The sequence below is a fragment of the Lissotriton vulgaris genome, chromosome 4_1 (genome assembly GCF_964263255.1).
Source record: "Lissotriton vulgaris chromosome 4_1, aLisVul1.2, whole genome shotgun sequence".
NCBI classification, from domain to species: domain Eukaryota; kingdom Metazoa; phylum Chordata; class Amphibia; order Caudata; family Salamandridae; genus Lissotriton; species Lissotriton vulgaris.
Window position 1 is genome coordinate 126,112,681 of NC_141691.1, and position 25,586 is coordinate 126,138,266.

General features: G+C 46.5%; 1 protein-coding gene across 2 annotated transcripts in view; it reads left to right on the forward strand.

Moving 5' to 3' along the window:
• The window catches only part of MTMR8 (myotubularin related protein 8), a 682,512-nt gene that overhangs the window by 392,506 nt on the left and 264,420 nt on the right, over positions 1–25,586 (forward strand). The window lies entirely within an intron of this gene.

Consider the following 25,586-nt stretch of genomic DNA (forward strand, 5'->3'; position numbering starts at 1 on the left):
GGACCCTCACAGGCTCCAGAAGTGTACCGCTTAATGTGTTTTACAGTTTCTACCACTAAGAAATACCTCATTTTCCCCACTCCAACATTTGTGTGTGTATTTTAAATCCCAGGTCGACTTTATGTATTCCTTACCCAACCTTTCATACAGGCCTGCTGGTATGTGTTTTAAGCAATATTGAAACTGGAAAATCGTCACTGGTATCGTGAGGGTGCCATGTATTATCCATTCAACTGATGGCTTCACAGAAACGGTTAATGGCAATCTTTCCAGTTTTTCTATGCTCAGCACTGTATAGTCTGCTCCCCTCTGTGCCAACGAGATTTGTTTATCTGTAAGGTTAAATACAGAAAACAATGAAGTGGTGTTGATTAGACGCCAAGGCACATAGCCAGAACAAAGGTTTTGTAACGTCCAGCCTAACAGCATTATAGAACATAATTGAGACTGGCCATGTTGTAACCTTAGCAAGTCCTGTTCCATTATGTCTATGGCAGAGGATACAATGCTGTACAAATAATAAATTATGGACAACAGTGTTGTTAAACCATTGTCAACTACAGAGAGTGCTTTCTCTAAATTAATACAATCAATTTCTCGTATTCGTTCAGCTGTTTCCATTTGCGTGACTTTCCATGCTTCATTGTAAGCAGGGTAAATACCGGCGTATATGAAACGTTTATGACGTGGTTTGCGAGGACCAAGTAAGAATTCTCGTAAGTCAACTTCATCTTTAATTAAAGTAAAGTATGGTTTTATATCTGGGAGTATGGATTTTTGCAGCCATTCAAGGCACAGTTTTCCTACACTGTAAGTTGTGAAAAATCCCTGGATGTTGTCTCTGGACATATCTTGGATCCGGCTGAGTTACTGTAAACCTGTGTGTCTTGTTCAGGAATCTTTCTTGACAGTTATTCGTGTCTGTGGGCGAGATTAACCATTTTTTTCAATCAGGATTTGTTCTGTTTTGTTGTAAAATATAATTTACGTCTACCTCCTCATCTGCAGTTCTATTACTATCAGGTGTGGGTTTAGGTATGGACGGTTTGTTTAAATCTTTTATCTTCGCCAGGCCAAGACAAGATGTCTGTTGAACAGTTTCATTTAAAAACATTATTTGTTCTGGGATAATGCACGCTCTGAACAATGCTTCTAAACCTTGTACATGCCAGTCTTTTGTGCCCCAAAGTGTTTTTGTCTTAATGTTGTCTTTCCCAAAGGCTAATGGACAATTGAGCATAAAAGGCTGCAGAATAAATCTGTTTAGTGTTGTCTGCATACTTTTCATGCCTGTCTTATTAATCTTTTTGAAGTAAAAGCTTTCTGGGTTTGTGATATTAAAACCTGTAAAATATGGAACTTTTCTATAGAATGTTTTAGAACTACCTTTTGGAGGTGTTGGACAATGTTCCCATTGATTATAAGTTAAAACATTTCTAGGGTTTGCTGATTTATGCAAATAATGATGACCAAAATTATTAAAACAATACATTTCTTCATAATTTGATGAACCTTCTAAGTATTCATGTTTTGCAAATTTTGCTGATATTTCTAAGTCGGTCATCATGTTATTAACAGTCTCAAAGTCCCAATCATCAGAAAATGTACTAGGTGAAACAAAATCACTCAAGGAAACCTTAAATTGATGTGGAATCTTCAGCAGCTCGACAGGGCCATAAATGTCATAATCAGTTCTATCCCATGCTATTCCACCAGGTAGAGGAACCGCTGAGATGTTCAATGATGACAAGTCTCGTTGTTCACGATGAGATGATATGTGTTGTTTCAGGAGCAAATTGATGTTCTTACTTGTTGTGTCCATTTTAATATGTTTCCATCTATCAGCTTTCCCAAACTTAAAATTAGAATGAGCCATAGTAGGAGATAAAATACACATAATCCAAACCAAAAATTCAACCCATGGTGAATCCAGATATGTATTTGCAAGCTCTTGACCAAGTTCCGTTAATTGTTCCTTGAAAGTTTTGTTTTTTGGCGCTGTTTCAGGTTCACTGGGATCCTCAGAAAAGGTATCGAAGTTGATGAAATAGTCAGAGGCAGTTCTGTCAATAGTTGGTATTGCATCCGGATTATTTGAAATCTCTAGAGCTGTTTGTTCCCTTGACATGTTGGTATAGTCAGATGCTACATCATTGTAGACGGGAGTTTCTTGACGAACTGTTATTTGGGTTTCAAGAGGCACAAGTTCCATGGCTTTATTGCATAGTCCTTCTTTTCTCACTGCAGAATCTTCAAAGGTGATGAGTCTTTCAGTTTGAACCTCTTGGATAGTAGCAAGATTTGGTTGTCTGCTACATCTTGGGAGTCCACTGGGGCTACTACTTATCGGCCACATGGTGTGGTTTTTTGGTCAATTGATTCGGACCGGTTCTCTTTATCTTTCAGCAAGGGGCGGCAGTAACACTGTTCTTGGTCCGTGGATTGCTATTAGCGCTACTGGTTTTCTGTAAGAAGGCCTAAATTCCTTCTTATGCGGAATCCAGACAGGTCTTGCTGGGACAGGTGGTTTTTCTTCAGTGGTCGTTTTCTTTTGGATGATGTTGCTTAAACTTCTTCTTGTTTCATTTAAGTCCTGTAAGACAGCCAAACAATCTTTGATATCAAAGGGTTTTTGTTCTACCACTGAAGTATGACGATCAAGGTCTTCAACCATCATTCTAGTACCAAAAAGGATGTCATATGTTATGTTACTATAGTTTTATATAGCGCAAATCACCACTGGTCTCTAAGCGCTTTTAAAGAAAAAGGAACACAACAAATATGGAGTGATTCCACCCAGAGAATTTCTTGGCAGGTTATTAAGACTACGTTGGACACGTATTAGATGTTTAACCCACCCGTCACCCGAACCTAATACCCTAGCTGTTCTAGTTTGCTTTATGTCTCGTTTTTTTCTTTCCACTGCCGCATTTCCCTCAGGGTGGAATGGACTTGAGTACTGCAATGCAAATCCAAAGCTGGTCAGGGCTTCTTTGTAAGCTCGAGAGCTAAACGAGAGGACCCTGGTCAGAATGTAGCATGCCGATTGCATATGTGCCTATAAAGACTCGCAAATCTTTTATAACGGTTCGGGCGTCAGCCGAGCCCTGAGGCCACATCCAAATGAATCTTGTCCTAGTATTTGTGGGACCGCTTCTGTCCATAGGGACGTTTGAGCGTGGATAGTCTAATGCTATCTAACAATGGTGTCTGTACCGGGCTGGCTACACTGTAGTCAGGAATCTGGTGGCGCTCCAAGCTGTAATCTCTGTAACAGTCATTGCAATTAATTCCGAATTCGTAAATGTGGGCTTTTATCCCTGGCCCCAGTACATCTCTTGTAATTCTAATAGAGATTTTGAGATCCCTTGATGTATCAGACCCTCTCCCACATGTGCTTCATGAATCGGAGCACCTCTCTTATTCCTGTTTGGGATCACCCTATCCCCCACTCCAGGGATTTGAGCAAAAGGAACAGAGTTTGCATCAATTATGTATGTATACTTGAGTGGATAGTTTAGAGGTAACGCAGCTCCGCTGCCTTTGCTTGTGGCATTGACAGCGAGCATGGTTTCACCGTCTATTTTTGTTTTTGAACGAGTGATTGCAGCTACGGAAGCTGTTTGTACAGCCGCCTTCACGGCTTCATCAGCCAATGAATTCCCTTCAACGTGAACGCCATCACGCTGATGACTCAGTGTATGGATCATGTGAGTCTTATGTAGTTCTTTCTGTAAAAGAACTACTTGTTCCCAAAGCATTTTATGCTTGATTGTGCCACCTTTTGCGCTTTTAAATCCATTTTGAATCCAGTTCTGCTGATATTCATTGTAAGACTGGATGCAGTAATACGAATCGCCACTATGAGTGTGGGGAATTCGAGATCTGTATTTTCAAGCGCCATCTTGAATGTCTGAAGTTCAGCTCGCTGAGCTGTACAGCCTCTGAGAGATTGAGTTTTTGTGACCATGAGTCTGAATTTACCATCGCGCCAGCGACCTTTAACATTCTCCCACGCAGCACTATAAGCTTGTTTACCCCCAATTGCGGGCTGTGCTGATCCGTCTGTATATATTATACAGCCGTAATGTTCTAGAGGCAGAATTTCAGTGGGCAGAGGACATTCTTGTTCGTATTGGAGAAATTTTTGTGTCTTCAAGTAAGGGTCAAAAATGTATTCAACGTCTGTTGTAGCAAAGAAATTGATCCACTGTATCCATCTCAGATGTAGAGCTTTTGCATTTGGCATGCTTGCCTTTGTCACTGCCTCTAAGGCAGGTACAGGAGTAACGACTTTTAATCGTTTACCCTGCGTGAGGGCTCTCTCTTTTGCTACCGCAGTCTCACCGCTGTCAGAATTATTCTGTTGAAGGGAATTTCATTTCAGCTTGTGTGATTCGTAAGCTATTGGTACCTTTTCACCTTCATTAAAGGTTAGGTATGGGAATCTGCATCTCCCTGGGATGATTCGGATTACAAGGTTGCGTTCGTTTACACGTGTCTGTAAATGGGTTGTTGCTAACATGTCTGTTTGCACTGAACGCAAAATTTCTGTGTGTTTTTGAGTCCAATTAGTAGGTTTGAAATCAGGTTTGATTAATTCGTAGAGAGGTTGAACCCTTTCTGTGTAATTTAGAATGTAAGCGATTCAGAAATTCAGGAATCCTAGAACTGACTGTAAATATTTCAGCGTTTTTGGAGGTTGGAGCAGCGCACATTTTTCTAAAAAGTTTGCTGCCAGGCTTTTGCCTTCACTTGAAAGTTCGTATCCCAAGAATAGGACATTGAGGTGGGCAATTCTTGATTTTTTAAAAGTTTAATTTGTACCCTTCAGAGGCGAATCCAAGTATTATGGTGTTCACCCTGGTCAAGTGCTTGTCCAAATCATCATCTGTAAGATAGATGTCATCGACATAAGATATTGTCTCATCATCATACGTTTGTAGTAACTCTGTTACTCTGGCTAAAAATAACCCTGGACTGTTCTTGAATCCCTGGGGGAGATGACCAAAGTGTCGTCGTGTCCCCATTATTAAGAAAGCGGTCAAGTACCTGCTTTAAGGTGCAATGTTTTGACAGAAGAAACCGTTTGAAATAGCTAATGTTGTTTTATATTTTTTGCGCACGATGTTATTCATCAGTGCTGCACTGTGTGCATTTTGTACTGCAAAGGTTTTGCAACAGGAATTTAAATGTCTGTAGTCCAAAACTAGACGATATGTTTTGTCTGGTTTGGAGACAGGAAACAAAGGATTGTTCATGGACGAAGTGCATGTTTCAATCACCCCTTGGTATTCAAGTTGATCTAGGATCTCCCTGACTTGTTTCTTTGATTCCTGTTTAACTGGATACTGCTTCTGAGCAGTTGGTCGATTTTTTAACTGGATTTTGTGGTGAGGAGAATCCTCATCCCATCCCACATGATTTTTATATAATGCTGGAGCCTGGGCAACACCCCATTTTCAGGCATAGGTGTATTTTTTATGAATAGGAATATGATTTGAGAAGGCTGACTTAATGATCTCTTCGCCATGTGGGCACTCCCTGACAAATTCAGATGGCCAGTCTTTTTCAGCCAGAAGGCTGTCATAACCCTTAGATAGTTTTACCCAAAAGAGTGCTTTTATTTTCCTAGTTATGCCCCCCCCTCTATTCGGAGTGTTACTTCATATAACGTATGTGGTACACTAACCCTGGTATCTGCAGTTTCAACCTGAATGCATTTATTCAGGTCCACTGTCTCCAGATGATCCTTCAGGATCTTGCAAGCTATGGTAACCTCTGCTGCGCTGTCCAGCATTGTCTGGGCCCACTCCCCGTTCTTGAGTTGTGTCCTCAAGATCCTCGGCATGTCTGATTTTAGGATTTGCTACCTTCTTTTTGGTGAATTGAGTTTTCTTATTTTTGAAACGTGTTGATCGTCTTTGGACTTCACGCGTTCTTCCTTGTGTTCTGATCGTCCTCTTCTTTCGGATTTCTGAGAGGAAGTTTGAAAGGTAGGAGAGGAACGTGTATCAGTATCTTGATATCTATCAGGTTTTCTTTAAATTATTCATGTTTCTGAGGTTATACCTCTTTTCAGAGGGTTCCTTTTGAGGCCTACCTCTGGATTGAGAACGCTTCTCTTTAGAAAGAGTCTGTCGAGTATTTTCCCACTTATTTTTAGGAGTAGTGAGTGTGTTTTTATTAAAACCTTTTTCAGGATTTTCTGTTATTCGGGTTTCCCTCCCAAACTATCTCTTCCTAGTTCTTCATAGGAGTTTTCTATTATTCTGGCCAGTTCATACGGTTGCTCAGTTACATCAAGTTCTTTTAGTTTTTGGCAGATTGCCACGGATGCTGCTTCACCTTTAATGTTAGCTAATAATATAGCTGAGACCTGTTTGAAATCTTTCATTAATTTCATACCAAGATTCAAGGCAGGTTCTGGAAGTATTAATTTTGAATCTGTTTCAGAACATCTGGTATTACCACCATGGACGGAATACATGTGTTTTTGTGTAGATTGAAGCAAAGACTGTACCCCAAGTGTCACAGTCCTCCACGTGTGGTGCTATCCCCATTGTAAACAGATTTTTAGAATCCTGTCTTTCTCATGAGGTGTACTATCGGGAAATACTGCCTCTATTTGAGTAATTTTTTGATCTAACCAGAATGGAATTTGTTCTATTTTTACGGGCAATTTACCAATGACTGATTGTATAGTCTGTGGTGTGTTTTTGTTTGTGTTCCCCTGAGGAGGGGTGTGCTGTGGAATCCTTATAGCAGGTTGGACTGTTAGAGTCCTCATGACATATTGTACCAATTGCTATGTATTTTAATTAATTGTTTTAGCTGAGCTAACAGTTCTGGACCTGTCATCTGTTCAATGTCAGGATGTGGGGTATAGCTGGCTAGTCCCGGCCATGTTGCTCCTGGTCTACCTGATGGACCGAGCATGGTAATGTGATTTTGATGTTGTAGGGTGCCTTTAAACCAGAGCTGATGCTCTTGGGAAGTTAGTGGAATTTCAATATCCTCGAAAGGAGTGTATTCCGCTGGAGGTTCCTCTATCTCGTAGAAGTGGAACACATGTTTATGTTTTGGCAATTTTTATAGCGCGCAAATACCCGGGGGAGTCTCAGCGCTTAACTGATCAAATGATAACTATAACAAATCTTAATGTGGGAACAGCCAGGTTTTTAATTTCTTCCTAAAGCCAAGAAGAGTGGGGGCAGTTTTGATAGTAAGAGGAAGTTAATTCCATAGTCTGGCTGTGGAGATCACAAAGCATCTGTCACCCCAGTTAGCTTTCCGTGTGCATTGGACACTGAGCAGATAAGCTGAAGATGAGCGAAAGGTCCTGGGGGTTTCAAGAGGACGGAAGGCATCTTTGAGAAACTGCGGGCCAGAGTTGTTGATGGCTTTGTAGGCAATGCACAGTGCCTTAAATTTTGTACGGCTCCTGACAGGAAGCCAATGAAACTGTCGAATGTAAGGAGTGATGGAGGTGAACTTGGGTATGCCCAGTAAGATTCTGGCTGAGGCGTTTTGCACTAGCTGAAGCCTATTGAGAACTTTTTCCTGTGCATTGAGAAGGAGGGCATTACAGTAGTCCGTTCTGGCAAAAACGAGGGTACTGATCAGAGTTTTACCCGTTGAAGTGGGGAGGTAGGGGAGAAGCTTCTTGATCTTCTTTAGAGTGAAGAAGGAGGTGGAGACTACCGAGTTGACGTGGTGGTGGAAGAGCAGTCTATCGTCGAACATGACTCCAAGGTTGCGAACCTTAGTGACGGGTTCTGGTGGAGGTCCCATCTCATTGGGCCACCAGAGGGGGGACCAGGCAGGTTCCAGTTTCCCAAATGTCATTACCTCTGTCTTTTCAGAGTTTAGTTTTAGACAGTTTGACGACATCCAGGAGCTGATGGCAAGCATTCCCTCTTGAAAGTTTGCTGCAACTGTAAGTCCATCATGATATACAGATAGAACCAGCTGGGTGTCGTCAGCATAGGTTGTGAGACTAATGCCGTAGGACTTGATCACCCTCGCTAAGTCCGAAACATAGATATTAAACAGGGTCGGACTTAGCGGGGAGCCCTGTGGTACTCCACAAGGAAGGGAGAACGTGTGGGAGAAGAAAGGGCCCAGTTTTACAGCCTGTGAGCGGTTGGCCAGAAAGGAAGCGAGAAGTTCATTGGCTTTGTTGTGGATGCCGATTGCTGAGACACGGTCGATCAGAGTGGCATGATCGACTGTGTCGAAGGCTGCGGATAGATCGAGCAGTATTAATACTGCCGCGCCGCCTTTGTCTAACGTCATTCTTATTTCGTCAGCTGCTTTTATTAGGGCTGTCTCGGTTCCATGTCCCTGCCTAAATCCAAATTGAGTGTCGTCTAGCAAGTTATTTTCATCAATGAATTTGAAAAGCTGTATATTCATTAATTTTTCAAATATTTTTGCAGGGAAAGGAAGACAGGCAATGGGTATGTAGCTTGATGGGGAAGAGGGATCAAGGGTGGGTTTTTTCAAAAGTGTCTTGATGATGGCCTTTTTCCAAACTATGGGATATGAGCCAGTAGTGAACATGGTATTGCAAATATTGGGCAAAGCAGGGGAGATGGTATCAGGCATGAGGTTGAGGATGGAAGGAGGACATGGATCCAGGGGTGATCCTGATTTGGTGCTGGAGATTAGACGAGAGACTTGTTCCTCAGAGACTGAATTGAACTCACAGGAGGGAGCGGTGGTGGCTGGGGATTGGTTAACTGTGATGGTCGAAGAAGGTTCGGGAAGAAAGGCTGAAAAAATAGAAGTGACTTTGTCCATGAAGAAATCTGCAAGGGAGTTGCAGAGAGGTTGAGACGTGTCGGAAGGGGGAATGGGGGGGGGGGGGGGGGTCTGAGAGATGATTAACCACCTGAAACAATTTTCTTGCGGAGTCATGAGCCTGATTGATTTGGGAGGTATAGTAAATAGTCTTTTCTGAGGCAATAAGGTCTTTGTATTTAGATAGGGCGCTTTTATACGTAATTTTGTCAATAGGGTTGTAGTGCCTGCGCCAGTGTCTTTCCAGATTTCTGCAGTGTTGTCTTTGTAGACGTAGGGGTTCAGAGAACCATGGGGCAGAAGATGATTTTCTATAGCAATGAGAGGTTTTGGGAGGTGCCAGTTTGGAACATGCCGTGTCCAAGATGTTGAGATAGTTGCTAGAAGCTAGTGACGGATCCGGTTCCATCGCATTGATGCCAGCGGTCAGCATAGAGGCAAGGTGAGAGATATCGATGTTTTTCCAGTCTTGTGTTGAAATCGGGGAAGATGGTCCGATTTGAGATGGAGGGGACTTGGTTTTAATAGAAAAGCAGACTGCCGAGTGATCTGTCCAAATAAGGAGAATCGGAGGGGAAATCAGAATGTCAGGGTTATTGGTGAATATCCCATCGAGGGTGTGTCCTGCTTTATGAGTAGGCTGGGTGACAATTTAATGAAGTCCTACAGCTGAAAGATCACTGATGAGGGCAATGGTATCGTTGTCGGTCAGGGATTCTAAATGAAAGTTGAAGTCTCCTAATATGGTGTATTGAGGAGCTCCAGCTGTAATTTCGACTAAGTTGTTAAGACTAACAAGGAAATTAGATCTAGGGCCAGGAGGGCGGTAGAGCAAAGTACCTGTGAATGACTGGTTGCCAGAGAGGTTAATAGAGAAGGAAAAGGCTTCGCAATATCTGTAATTAAGAGCTGTGGTTTTGGGTTTGTATCGGTTTCTATATATGATAGCTATACCGCCACCCTTTTTTTTTGTTCTATCTAATCTGTGGACGCAGTAGTTTTCAGGGAGGGCTGCTTTGAAGTCAGGGCCAGAGGAGTTGTCACCCCAAGTCTCGGTAATAAACAATTAATCGAGATTGTGTGACACAATGAACTCTAGGATGTCGAGTTTGTGTTTTGGGAGGGGGCGTACATTAACGAGTGCTGCTAGAACCTGTTTAGGGGTGGTAGCAGGGGAAGTATGGTTAATGCAAGCAGGGCATTTGAATGGACCTACCGAAGGGTCAGTATATAAAAATTGAGGTATAGAGTGCGGTAGGTTGGGCAAAGGGTTAAGTTCTAGGAGTTGAGAGGAGGTATATTTGATCAGGGCAGGGGCTATGGGGGTCTGAGAGACGGGTGGACCAGGGGGGCTGGCCCTGGGCCCGGTCCCGGCGCAGACGGGCTTGCCTTTGGCGCGCTGCCGGCGCGCCCCCTGCGCGCCCCCTGCGCTCGTCCGCTGCGCGGGCGGGAAGTGGTATGACATATATAGGGTTGAGAGAGCGGGGCTCATCCCAGCACAGGTGCGCTGAATGATTCAACCCCCAATGGCGGCAAGCCCTGCCTCCAACGCGTCAGATCCTTAATCGTCTGCGCGAGGAGCGAGCGGAGAGTGCGGCGGTCAGGGTGAGTGAAGTATTTTAAAATGGCACAATTCACAAGTTAAAAGTGCAAACAACAATTTTTGCAAATTAAAATAATGGCTGTCTCGTCCTCCGTCTTCCGCCTCAGAGGAGTAGTAGTCACTGAATCTAAGCGAGCAGGGAGGCGAGCGGTTAAGTAGGCTGGTGGGCGGGGCTCATCCCAGCACAGGTGCGCTGAATGATTCAACTCCCAATGGCGGCAAGCCCTGCCTCCAACGCGTCAGATCCTTAATCGTCTGCGCGAGGAGCGAGCGGAGAGTGCGGCGGTCAGGGTGAGTGAAGTATTTTAAAATGGCACAATTCACAAGTTAAAAGTGCAAACAACAATTTTTACAAATTTAAATAATGGCTGTCTCGTCCTCCGGCTTCCGCCTCAGAGGAGTAGTAGTCACTGCGTTGTTGTAGTAGGAGTAGTAGTCACATGTGTTGTTGGATTTGCTTTTGGAAAGCTAATCCATGAATAGAATTCCTCTGTCTGACGATATTCATGTGCCTCTATGACAAATATAACTCTACCACCTCTTGCTGATAGGCCATTTTCTATAAGCTTTATAGCTATGGTTTTCCTTACGTTCTCATCATCGCCATCTTCATTAAGCTCTGTAACGTCTAAACCTGGTCGAGCAGTTCCAGCTCCATGGGCTCCAGTGTTGTTGTTATTCAAAATTGTTTAATGAAGGTTTGCAGAGCAAGTCTCAAGGAAATAAAGATAAGGTGCACAATATTTTGGAACACTGTATCCTTCAACGTTGAACAAAACCAAAAACCAAAAATAAAAAGTTTTTCGTCCTACTCCGTTTAAGGCGATTATTTAACCCACTCCAGACGTCTATTGGAGTATTTTACAGGAAAAGGGGGTCTCTGTGAAAAGCACGACAGAGTTACTTTAGTATCTAGCGTTAAATTAGTGCCTTGTCAAACGTTGGGCGCCATGTTCCTATATTCCCAATAGGCTCTGCGCAGTGGAATAATATAGCATATAGATGTGACGTAGTACTTATGTCGACTAGGTCTCTATATATTAGACCTAATTGTGAGTGGCAGCTAGCTCAGAGGTCACAAGAAACTTTCTCGAGTTCACAAGAAGGGATTTAGTTTCTGACCACCTCCAGAAACATGACAACTTTTTTCCCCTAGATAAAACGGATCTTCAGAGTCGTAGAAACAATATATAGATATTTCACTCAGTCAATCGTGCATGCTTCGTTTCACCAGAGGTGCAGAGAGATAGAGAGACAGGCGTTTTAAATAAAAGGATTTATTGAACAGTCTTCTTTTTCAAGCATAGAAATGAACTGCTACAATCGTTAAACTGGTTGCAAAATATAATGCATACAGTAAAAAGAGTAGAATAAAATAATACTGTAAGAGCATTGTATGGTGCCTAGACCATAGATAAATGCATACATAAATAACAGAGGCTAAAAGTACTTAACTGGTGCTTCTAAAATACGCCTACCCCGATGTACCTAACCTAAGCTTAGTACGAGGGAAGAAGTAAGTGAGGTGTAGCATAAATGTAATTTTCTTTGCCAAGAATCTGTCCAAGATTTCTTTTGGGGTCTAATCGGCTCCGTACCTTGCTTTGGAATGAAGGTCAGGGTCAGACTCAGGACTCGATTTCCCAACAACCCGCAAGGGTAGCTTGGAAACACTGGAGTTGGATTTCTTGGCAAGAGATAAGACAACGTCTCTCTGTGTGTCTGCTGGAGAGTCGGCTTCCTTCGGTACTTGCTGTAGCAGGATGCGTCGGGCAAGTAGATAGCCGAAATGCTCCAAACCACCGTGAGTTTGCTATGGCAAGTCTGGGCATATTTATGCCTTGAAGGTACAGAGTTTGACGTAAAGGTGGACATAATCACGTCATCAAAGAGTCTCGGTTCTTTGAAAACTCCATGAGTTCTTGGACAAGTCAGTTTTCGAGCAAGGGGAAGTCCCTAGCTGCTGAAGCTGAGTTTTCCAAGAAATCGTTGTAGATTTTCGAAACTAGTGGAAGTAGCCGTGCCATATTTGGACTGCATGAGCTATGTCTAAATATGGTTATGATTCTTATGCCTATAAAAGGATATGGTGATTTATACCTATATAAGGGCATGAATCGGAAAAATTACAATAGGGTCCTAAAATGTTATACAACAAGGGGTCTGGGAGTAGGACCACAGGGCTCTTGGATGGGAGACAGAAACATATTAGGGTAGGAGCAAGAAAACAGGATGGTAGAGGTCTTGGGTGGTGGCGGGAAACCCTGCAAGGACTGGAGGAGTCATGTCCCCAGCAGGTGCTGAGAGGACAGGAGCATGGACAACTAGCTGCTTCATTCCAGGTTTTTGATTTGCGTTGTGGGACTTGTAGTCCTCTTTATTCTATTCTAAATCAGTAGGATAATCCCATAATGCAAAGAGAAAAACCTGGTTAGGAGCAGTCCATCACTGGAGAGTGGGAGGGCGGGAGAGAGCATCACAATGGAGATAAAGTGGACAGCCACGTGGAAGCAGGCTTTACCACCGGCAGCTCTCTTCAAGCGAGGAAAGAAATAATTAACAAATGTTGCTGCCAAACACACTGACTCCTATGCTGAGTAAGAGAGAGGCTGTGGTGTAACCTCCAGAGCGCCCAACTTTGGAACTGGAGAACCGGGTCCGAGTCTCCGCGTCGGTAAAACTGTGCCTTTCAAAAAGAAAAAAATAGAATGTAAATACATAACGATCATCACTAAAACAATGGCGAAAGGAAACAAAATGAGGGAGACCAATAAACATGTTAAGCAAAGCATTTACATTTTAGGGAGTTATGAAAGCCGCCAGATAAGCGCATGAACTGTGTATTTAAAAACTAAAAATGTCATTGTAAATAACAAGCTGATAAAGCTGACTCGACAATCCGTAACTGAGCATGATTCAGAAAAGGGGGTGGTGATGGACAGAGTATCTGAATTAAGCAGAACACTCCTACCCAGTCAACAGATCAGGGCTTGATCCATCACCGTTTTTTAGCTCACTGCACCATCCCAGCTCAAAACCTGGCTACATGCAAATTAGCCTGTCCCTGGCCCAGTGCATCATGGGAACAGGGCAGACCAAACTACCAAGCCAATTCTTTTACTGGAAAGGAAACAAGCTTCCGGGGACCGGTTTCTGGCATTACAGCCGTCTTCGGCCCGGCTTGCTTGAATCCTGATGGTGCAGTGAGTAAGGGACTCATGTCTGAGCATACCCTTCCACGCTTATGGTGGACAAAATGATTCAGAAAAGGGGGTGGTGATGGACAGAGTATCAGAGCATGAGCTGATGCAAGCAAAAATAAAAAAAAAGTTACTCACAAAGTATAATGAATAACACGAAGAGTAAGTACACATGTAACAAGGGCAGCCATCATGGCAGGTAAACCTGTAAACCTGTAGACTTGTAGAGCGCGATTGCTGCCCGGAGGCGTCCAAGCGCTAGGGTAACCAGAACCTACCGAAGAGCAGATGAGGAGGAAGCTAGGGATTAGTGGGGGGAATTAAACAGGAAAGTCTTTAATTGTTTACGAAACACAGTGAGGTTGGGATTGGCTCTGAGATGTATTGGCAGAGTGTTCCAGGTTCTGGACGCATTGTAGGCGAACGTCCTTCCGCCTGACCTGGATCTTTTTATTCTTGGCGCCACTGCTAAAAAGGTCTGGCTGGAGCGAAGGCTTCGGTTGGGAATGTAGTGAGTAACTAGGTCACGTGAAATGCTGGGGCCTGTGTCCCAGAATGCTTGGTGGGCTATGCACATAGCTTTAAAAAGGACTCTCTGCCGAATCGGTAGCCAGTGAAGGCTGACCAGACCGGCCCTCACTGATTGTCTCCGAGGGATCTTGAGCAGTAAGCGAGCTGCGCAGTTAAGCACTATCTGCAGTTTGCGCAGAGTGTAATCTGGGGCGCCTAGATAGAGCACATTGTTGAAATTGAGGCATGAGTGTATGAGGCCTTGTATGGCCACCTGTTTGGCTTCCAGGGAGGGGAGGGGAAGATTTTATTTAGCATCCTCATGATGCCAAAACAGCTGGCTGATAGTTTTGTGGCTTGAGCGTTGAAGGACAGAGATCTGTCTAGCCACACTCCGAGGCTCTTAATATTGTTCTTGGGGGCTGGGGGGGGCCCAGACAAGGAGGCCAAGATCTGGGGGGCCTAAGAGCATCAGCTCTGTTTTATCCCCATTCAACTTGAGGGATGATGAAGACATCCAGGTCTTCACTTCCTCTAGGCATTCTCTAAGCCCACCTGACGCAGGCCGGGTAGTCTCCTGCGCCAGTGAGACCACCAGCTGCGTGTCGTCCGCATAGGAGATGATCTTAACTCCGAATGGGCGGACGACATCAGCCAGTGGCCTCATATACAGGTTGAAGAGTGCGGGGCTCAGAGAGGAGCCCTGAGGAACTCCGCACTTAAGAGGTCTGCTAGAGGAGACGGACTCACCCTCAAAGACCCTTAAGGATCTGTTCTCCAGAAAGGATTTAAACCATGTCCTGGCTTTGTCCTTGATCCCGGCGCAGGACAAACGGTCCAGTAGGGTGTCATGACTGACCGAGTCAAATGCCGCGCTTAGATCAAGGAGGATCACTGCCACTGATCCTCCTTGATCCAGGATTTTTCTAGCTTCCTCGGTGACCATGAGGAGAGCGGTCTTGGTCCCGTGTTTCGGTCTGAAGCCCGTCTGGGTGGGATCTAGTACGTGATGATTTTCCAGGAAGTTCACTAGCTGTTGATTAATATAATTTTCTAAGACCTTACTCACCCATGGGAGCAGGGAGATGGGGCGATAGTTGGCCAAGTCAGACGGGTCTAAATTGGGTTTTTTAAGCAGCGACCTGACCATGGCCTGTTTCCAGACGGTCGGTACAGTGCTGGAGGATGATGGATGCGTTTAGTACCTCCCTAATAATAGGCAGGGTGATCTGAGAGGCAGCCATTATTATGTTTGGTGGAGCAGGATCGATCCGGACTTAACACTGCGCGCTAGTGGTTCAAGGGTGGTAAGGTCTAGTAGGGGAAAGTGGGACATGGTGTGTTGAGATAGAGAGTTGGATTGGGTAGATGAGTTGATTTTTTTGGGGGGGAAGGCTGAATAGATAGTGTTTACTTTCTGCTAAAAGAATTCAGCGACATCATTGCAATGAGTGACGGATATCTCGACCTGCAATGCAGGAGGGGGGTTCGTTAACTTTTTAATGATCTGGAAGATCTCCTTAGGTTTGGCCTTGGCCTGTAGAATTTTTTCGGCGAAATAGGTGGACTGGGCTGCTTTTATTTGAACTTTGTAGTCGCCGATAGATTCTCGGTAGCGAGTTTTATTGTCTGCTGAGTCATCTAAACGCCAGCGTCTTTCCGACCTTCTACATAGGCGTTTCTTGTCCCCGAGAGCCTGCGTGTACCAAGGGGCAGTTTTTTGGGAACGCTTCAGCATAGTCTTGCTCATTGGGAGAGTAGCGTCAAGAGTTTGAGTGATCCAGTTGACATAGGCTTGATTTGCTAGGACAGGGTCTTTCTGATCACTGGGTTGACGGCTGGTGAGTTTGGTAGACCAGTTGTCAACCTCGAGGCGCGACCAGGCTCGCCTGAGCCTTGAGGTAGGGCGGGTGACGGTGGTTTAAACGAAGTCCAGCTGATGGGGACCAAAAGGTGGTCTGTCCAGGGCAGAGGGATTGGTGAGCCGACTAAGAGGTCGGGGCAGTTGCTGAAGACAGGGTCCAGCAAGTGGCCTTTGGCGTGAGTGGGGGAGGTGACACGTTGGGTGAGTTGCAGGGCCGCTAGATCGTCTGTCAGGGTGGCGGCTGTGTGGTCAGAGAGGGAGTCGAAGTGGAAATTGAGATCACCTAGCAAGGTAGAGGTGGTTCTGACTCTATCAGCCACACTGGATGGTAATATTTCATGGAACTGCTTGGGGGGGCCGGGGGGCGGTAGATAGGAGTACCAGAGAAGCAACTGTTGGTTACAAAAGTACAAAAGGAGGAACTAATAAGCATACTAACCAAACAAAGCAGGCATTTACAAAGGACAGTAAAAGGTACCTGTTAGACCTGACATCATTGGCTTGAGTCTCTCCTCCATTTTTTCTGTTTGCCTCCACTGTTTTTCGATGTTTTGCTGGTATATGCTTTGGGCGCCGTGCCACTGCTGATCAGTGCCACAGCGCAAGTGCTCCCGATGTTAAATTGATGTATCGATTGTATCCATGTTTGGCTTATTTGGTTTACTGTCAGTCCCTCGTCTAGTGCACCCGGAGTGCCGGGGCTTGTAAATACAAATGCCGCCCGTGGGCTTGCAGCACGTGTTGTGCCACCCACAAGAGCGGCCTCGTAAAAGAATATCTACGGGTCGGTCATTGCGAGACCTACGTGCAGCCTAGTGCTGTCACGCAGGCTGCGCAAGTATACCTACTTGCCAGCCCCTCAAACCTTCCCTTAACTTCATGTTTGTCACCCCTATGGTAGGCCCACGGGCAGGGTGCATTGTAAGTATAAGGTAGGACACGCCTGACCAAGTTGGCATGTCCTAATAGTGAATTACAGCCATCTTCGTTCTTCACTATTGCGAGGTAGCCTGCTCTCCATTAGTTAGAATGGGCCGCCGGGATTATGAATGCTATGATCCTAGCTGGCTCGGGGAGCATGGTGCAATGTCGAGTTTGGTATCCCTGAACTCGGGGGTTAATTACGCATCCGTTGGTGTGGATGGTTTTTGGACTCTGGGTTTGAAAATAGCACTTTTAGAAAGTGTCTATTTTCTTGTCTAACCATATCTGGTTTCTGCTGGTCTTGCGTGTGTGTGACAGGAGCTGGGTGGCTCCACAGGTCTGGATGAGTCAGTGTGGGATGAGTGGGACATTTGCGTTGAGAGTAGGGGGAGAGTAGTTGCTGATAGCCTGCCCTGCCTGATACAATGCTGGCTCCACCTCCTGCCAAGCGGCTGATGGCTCTGAGCCTGCCATGGACGATCCTAGCCCCACCTCCTGCCAGGAGGCCGATAGCTCTGCTCCTGCCAGTGTCAATGCTGGCTCCACCTCCTGCTGGGCGTCTGAGGACCCAGCCCTGCTCAGTGAATAAGCCAGGTGCTTCTGCCTGGCTCCACCCACAACAGACCCAGGATGTTGGGAAAGTCCCCCGCATGGACAAAGGGATCAAAGCCGAAAAAGGGTATAAGAGGAGGACCCCTGAACCAAGAATTTAGATCACTTCTGACAAGGAACCCTGTAACCAAGGACAAGAGGCCTGCTGATCTGAGGACTTGCCTACCCCTTCTGCCAGTGTGCTGTTTGCTGGGGGGAATCCTGCAGTGCTTCTTTATTTTTGCCAAGGAACCAGGAGAGAGGAACTGTGTGTGTACTCTCACGCTTGCTTAGAAAATCTCCAAGGACTGGAAGAGTGCCAGTCTCCTGCTGAAGTCACAGGGCTAAAGGACTTCATCTGCTTAAAGTGCTATTTGCTGGAACCTGTGAATCCAGCACCTCTGAAAGAGCCAGCAATCTCGACGCCGATGGACGTCGCCGAATCCAGCTCGACGTAGTGGGTAACGGCCCCAGTGTCCCGCTTCCTCGACGACCGGCCGCCGGGCCCGATCGACGCCAGCAGCAACGCCAGTGAGTGGGAGTACGGCTCCAGCTCCAAGGGACCTAGTGTCTGCACCGCTGCTGATCGCATCGCCCTCGTGCCCTCTCGACGCCGTGAGCGCTGCTCACACCTTGCAACCGCATCATCAACAACGACGCCTGCTGAGGCCTGATCGACACCGAAGACGCAACGCCGGAGTGCTCGATTCCGCTGATCATCGTGTGCTTCATTTTCCAAGGTACTGTGTGTTGTGGGTCCGTGTGACTCCAGGCTCGACGTAGCGCTCCTCGCGGTCGACGCCGAACCTTTGGATTAACTTTGCCTCGACGTCGTGTAGCTCCCGTGTGAGTTACCCTATTGCTAAGAACTGTGTTTCCAAGAAGAAGATTTGCTTGATACTAAAGACTTTGTGCTAAAGAAGAAACTACCTTTGAACTATTTTTCCCTTCCCAACGTATTTATTCAGATTGTGTACATTTTTGTCGTTATTTGGTCTTGTGCTAAGCCTTATATAAAAATACTTATTTTTATAATACTACTGTGTCGTGTCCATTTGTAGTGCATTCACTTTATTACTGTATGTGGTCATAAATGCTTAACGCACAGCCTCCGAGATAAGCCTATCTGCTCTGCCAAGCTACCGAGGGGGTGAGCAGGGGTTATCAAAGGGTGTGATCCCCTTGCCCTGACTAGAAAAGGTGTGTCCCTATTTGCCAGAAGTGTATACCTCTGCCAACTAGAGACAGCCGGTTCTAACTGTACCAATTAAAAAGTTGGGCGGTGCTTGAAACCCATATTGTAGATACAGCATGTCGCAAAGAGACAGCGTGCATGCACTGCTTATGCGAGACCTAAAAATAATATTGGTGCATGTTCTAAAGCTAACCCTTCCAATTACCCTGACTGCACTCTTACCTCTTACACTTAGACTTTAATGATGCTATCCCTGTGCCTCAATCTATTCCTAGTGTGATCCCTAACAGATAGGTGGTAACTCCTGTTATGAGGCTCAAGGCACAACTGATGTCTGTGTTAACCTATCAGTGCTCATTAATCTGACTGCATCTCAAATCCGTACTCTTTACCCAAACCCTGACATTGTCAATGTACAGCTTAACATGGCATGTAGATGAAGGAGTATTGTCTGCCATTTAGTGGTTTATATGCATCTACATCAAGACAGTATACTGCACATCGCTTTTTTTTTTGTACCAGCTGTATCAATAATGGCCATTAGTGATGAAACGTTATGTGTATTTCCTCTCTGCAGGTTGTTAATCGTGAAGTTTTTCTTTGTGTCTTTGATGGATGACTCGAAAATGAGTACATGACTTTCCGTAGTGAAGCTGTTTCACATCTTTCGCAGCATGGTAGACAGGCACATGTCAAATACAGACCACTGATGAATTCACCTGTATCAACTGAAGATGCATGTGTTGGTTATAAGCGCCAGGGCCTAATGAATGTGTTCACCTGCAGATAAGGAGACATTGGCTCACTCTGTGTGCCTCGGCCCCATGAATGTTTTCACTTTCAGGCACAGGATGCATGGGTTCACTTTATGCGCCAGGGCCCCATGAATGCACCCGCCTGCAGACACAGGATTCATGGGTTCACTCTATGCTCCAGGGCCTGAATAATGGATCCACTTGCAGGCACAGAATGCATGGGTTCACTCTGTGCCTGAATAATGGATTTAATTGCAGAAACAGGATGCATGGGTTCACTCTGTGCCAGGGCCCCATGAATGCACCTGTTTGAAGACACAGGATTCATGGGTTCACTCTATGCGCCAGGCCCCATGAATGTATTCACTTGCAGGCACAGGATGCATGGGTTCACTCTATGAGCCTGAGTCTGAATAATGGATTCACTTGCAGGCACAGGATGCATGGGTTCACTCTATGCTCTAGGGCCCCATGAATATATTCACTTGCAGGCACAGGATGCATGGGCTTACTCTACGCGCCTGGGCCCCATGAATGTATTCACTTTCAAGCACAGGATGGATGGGTCCACTCCATGCGCCAGGGCCTGAATAACGGATTCACTTGCAGACACAGGATGCATGGGTTTACTCTCTGCCTGGGCCTGAATAATGGATTCAATTGCAGAAACAGGATGCATGGGTTCACACTATGCTCCAGGGCCCCATGAATGTTTTCACTTTCAGGCACAGGATGCATGGGTTCACTCTATGCGCCAGGGCCCATGAATGCACTCGCCTACAGACGCAGGATTCATGGGATCACTCAATGCGCCAGAGCCCAATGAATGTATTCACTTGCAGACACAGGATTCATTGGTTGACTCTATGCGCCAGGGCCTGAATAATGGATTCACTTGCAGGCACAGAATGCATGGGTTCACTCTATGCGCCCAGGCCTGAATAATGGATTCACTTGCAGGCACAGAATGCATGGGTTCACTCTATGCGCCCAGGCCTGAATAATGGATTCACTTGCAGACACAGGATGCATGGGTTTACTCTATGCACCAGGGCCCCATGAATGTATTCACTTGCAGGTACAGGATGCATGGGTTCACTCTCTGCGTCGGGGCCCCATGAATGTATTCACTTGCAGGCACAGGATGCATGGGTTCACTCTATGCGCCAGGGCCCCATGAATGCACCCGTCTGCAGGCACAGGATTCATGGGTTCACTCTATGAGCCACGGCCTGAATAATAGATTCACTTGCAGACACAGGATGCATGGATTCACTATGCGCCAGGGCCCCATGAATGTATTCACTTGCAGGCACAGAATGCATGGGTTCACAATATGCACTAGGGCCTGAATAATGGATTAATTTGCAGGCACAAGATGCATGGGGTTCACTCTATACGCCAGGGCCTCATGAATATATTCACTTGCAGGCACAGGATGCATGGTTCACTCTATTCACCAGTGTGAAATTAATGGATTAATTTGCAGGCACAAGATGCATGGGTTCACTCTATACGCCAGGGCCTCATGAATGTATTCACTTGCAGGCACAGGATGCATGGGTTCACTCTATGCGCCAGGGCCTGAATAATGGATTTACTTACAGACACTGGATGCTTGGGTTCACTCTATGCTTCAGGGCCCCATGAATGTATTTACTTGCAGGCACAGGATGCATGGGTTCCCTCTATGCGCCAGGGCCCCACGAATGTATTCATTTGCACCCACAGGATGCATGGATTCACTCTATGCTCCAGGGCCCCATGAATGTATTCACTTGCAGACACAGGATGCATGGGTTTACTCTATGCACCAGGGCCTCATGAATGTATTCACGTGCAGGCACGGATGCATGGGTTCACTCTATACGCCAGGGCCTCATGAATGTATTCTCTTGCAGGCACAGGATGCATGGGTTCACTCCATGCGCCAGGGCCTCATGAATGTATTCACTTGCAGGCACAGGATGCATGGGTTTACTCTATGCACCAGGGCCTCATGAATGTATTCACTTGCAGGCACAGGATGCATGGGTTTACTCTATGCACCAGGGCCTCATGAATGTATTCACTTGCAGGCACAGGATGCATGGGTTCACACTATGCACCAGGACCTGAATAATGGATTCACTTGCAGGCACAGAATGCATGGGTTCACTCTATGCGCCAGGGCCTCATGAATGCACCCGCCTGCAGACACAGGATTCATGGGTTCACACTATGCACCAGGACCTGAATAATGGATTCACTTGCAGGCACAGAATGCATGGGTTCACTCTATGCGCCAGGGCCTGAATAATGGATTCACTTGCAGGCACAGAATGCATGGGTTCACTTTAGGCGCCAGGGCCCCATGAATGTATTCACTTGCAGGCGCATAATGCATGGGTTCACTCTATGCGCCTGGGCCTGAATAATGGATTCACTTGCAGGAACAGAATGCATGGGTTCACTTTAGGCGCCAGGGCCCCATGAATGTATTCACTTGCAGGCACAGAATGCATGGGTTTACTCTATGCGCCTGGGCCTGAATAATGGATTCACTTGCAGACACAGGATGCATGGATTCACTCTGTGTCAGGGCCCCATGAATGTATTCACTTGCAGGCACAGGATGCATGGGTTCACTCTATGCGCCAGGGCCCCATGAATGTATGCACTTGCAGGCACAGGTTGCATGGGTTCACTCTATGCACCAGGGCCTCATGAATGCACCCACCTGCAGACACAGGATTCATGGGTTCACACTATGCACCAGGGCCTGAATAATGGATTCACTTGCAGGCACAGAATGCATAGGTTCACTCTATGCGCCTGGCCTGAATAGTGTATTCACTTGCATACACTGGATGCATGTGTTCACTTTAGGCACCTGGGCCCCATGAATGTATTCACTTGCAGGCACAGGATGCATGGGTTCACTCTATGTGTCGCCCACAAATGTATTCACTTGCAGGCACAGGATGCATGGGTTCACTCTATGTGTCGCCCACAAATGTATTCACTTGCAGGCACAGGATGCATGGGTTCACTCTATGTGTCGCCCACAAATGTATTCACTTGCAGGCACAGGATGCATGGGTTCACTCTATGCGCCAGGGCTCCACGAATGCACCCACCTGCAGAAAGAAGATTCATGTGTTATCTCTATGCGTCAGGGCCTGAATAATGGATTCATTTTCAGGCACAAGATGCATGGGTTCACTCTGTGCCTGGGCCCCATGAATGTATTCACTTGCAGGCACAGAATGCATGGGTTCACTATATGCACTAGGGCCTGAATAATGGATTCATTTGCAGGCACAGGATGCATGGGTTCACTCTATGCGCCAGGGCCTCATGAATGCACCCGCCTGCAGACACAGGATTCATGGGTTCACACTATGCACCAGGACCTGAATAATGGATTCACTTGCAGGCACAGAATGCATGGGTTCACTCTATGAGCCTGGGCCTGAATAATGGATTCACTTGCAGACACAGGATGCATGGGTTCACTCTAAGCACCAGGGCCCCATGAATGTATTCACTTGCAGGCACAGGATGCATGGGTTCACTTTATGCGCCAGGGCCCCATGAATGCACCCGCCTGCAGGCACATGATTCATGGGTTCACTCTATGCGCCTGGGCCTGAATAATGGATTCACTTGCAGACACAGGATGCATGGATTCACTCTGTGTCAGGGCCCCATGAATGTATTCACTTGCAGGCACAGGATGCATGGGTTCACTCTATGCGCCAGGGCCCCATGAATGTATTCACTTGCAGGCACAGAATGCATGGGTTCTCTCTGTGTCGCCCATGAATGTATTCACTTGCAGACACAGGATGCATGGGTTCACTCTATGCGCCAGGGCTCCACGAATGCACCCACCTGCAGAAAGAAGATTCATGTGTTATCTCTTTGCGCCAGGGCCTGAATAATGGATTAATTTTCAGGCACAAGATGCATGGGTTCACTATATGCACTAGGGCCTGAATAATGGATTAATTTTCAGGCACAAGATGCATGGGTTCACTCTATGTGCCTGGGCCCCATGAATGTATTCACTTGCAGGCACAGAATGCATGGGTTCACTATATGCACTAGGGCCTGAATAATGGATTCACTTGCAGACACAGGATGCATGGGTTCACTCTATGCGCCAGGGCCCCATGAATGTATTCCCTTGCAGGCACAGGATGCATGGGTTCACTCTATGTGCCTGGGCCCCATGAATGTATTCACTTGCAGGCACAGATGCATGGGTTCACTCTATGCGCCAGGGCCCCATGAATGTATTCCCTTGCAGGCACAGGATGCATGGGTTCACTCTATGTGCCTGGGCCCCATGAATGTATTCACTTGCAGGCACAGATGCATGGGTTCACTCTATGCGCCAGGGCCCCATGAATGTATTCCCTTGCAGGCACAGGATGCATGGGTTCACTCTATGTGCCTGGGCCCCATGAATGTATTCACTTGCAGGCACAGATGCATGGGTTCACTCTATGCGCCAGGGCCCCATGAATGTATTCCCTTGCAGGCACAGGATGCATGGGTTCACTCTATGTGCCTGGGCCCCATGAATGTATTCACTTGCAGGCACAGATGCATGGGTTCACTCTATGCGCCAGGGCCCCATGAATGTATTCCCTTGCAGGCACAGGATGCATGGGTTCACTCTATGTGCCTGGGCCCCATGAATGTATTCACTTGCAGGGACAGGATGCATGGGTTCACTCTATGCGCCAGGGCCCCATGAATGTAGTCCCTTGGATGCATGGGTTCACTCTATGTGCCAGGGCCCCATGAATGTATTCGCTTGCAGGCACAGAATGCATGGGTTCACTCTATGCGCCAGGGCCCCATGAATGTATTCACTTGCAGACACAGGATGCATGGGTTCACTATATGCACTAGGGCCTGAATAATGGATTCATTTGCAGGCACAGGATGCATGGGTTCACTCTATGCGCCAGGGCCTCATGAATGCACCCGCCTGCAGACACAGGATTCATGGGTTCACACTATGCACCAGGACCTGAATAATGGATTCACTTGCAGGCACAGAATGCATGGGTTCACTCTATGAGCCTGGGCCTGAATAATGGATTCACTTGCAGACACAGGATGCATGGGTTCACTCTAAGCACCAGGGCCCCATGAATGTATTCGCTTGCAGGCACAGAATGCATGGGTTCACTCTATGCGCCAGGGCCCCATGAATGTATTCACTTGCAGACACAGGATGCATGGGTTCACTATATGCACTAGGGCCTGAATAATGGATCCACTTGCAGACACCGGATGCATGTGTTCACTCTATGCGCCAGGGCCTGAATAATGGATTTACGTGCAGGCACAGAATGCATGGGTTCACTATATGCACTAGGGCCTGAATAATGGATTTACGTGCAGACACAGGATGCATGGGTTCACTCTATGAGCCAGGGCCCCATGAATGTAGTCCCTTGGATGCATGGGTTCACTCTATGTGCCAGGGCCCCATGAATGTATTCACTTGCAGGGACAGGATGCATGGGTTCACTCTATGCACCTGGGCCCCTTGAATGTAGTCCCTTGGATGCATGGGTTCACTCTATGTGCCAGGGCCCCATGAATGCGCCTGGCTGCAGCCACAGGATGCTTGGGTTCACTCTATGCGCCAGGGCCCCTTGAATGTATTCACTTGCAGCCATAGGATGCATGGGTTCACTCTATGCGCCAGGGCTCGATTAATACAATCACCTACTGGGTGTAATGATTGTACTCCACTGGGGCACTGGGCCCCTGTGACTCTATTCACCTGTTTGAACCGAAGAGGCATTAGTTTGCTGCGTGTGCCAGGGCCTGATGAACGTATTCACCTGCTGGAACTGATGATGGTATTCATGTGGGGCACTGGGCACGATTACTGGTTTTTCCTGCATGCAGAGTGGTCAAAGGAGTGTATTCAGATTCAATTTGATGGAGCACGGCTGAGTTTGTGGCTATGTGTCATCCGAATATGGATTGAATGGAAAACAAAATATTTTGATTTTTCTGTCATCTGTGTTTAGAGAAGGTCTAATGGCTGGCGGCGCATTTGTAGGTCATGGCTGTTGAATAGGGGCAAAAAGCAGACCGTGTGCTGGTATTGTTGAACTTAGCCTGT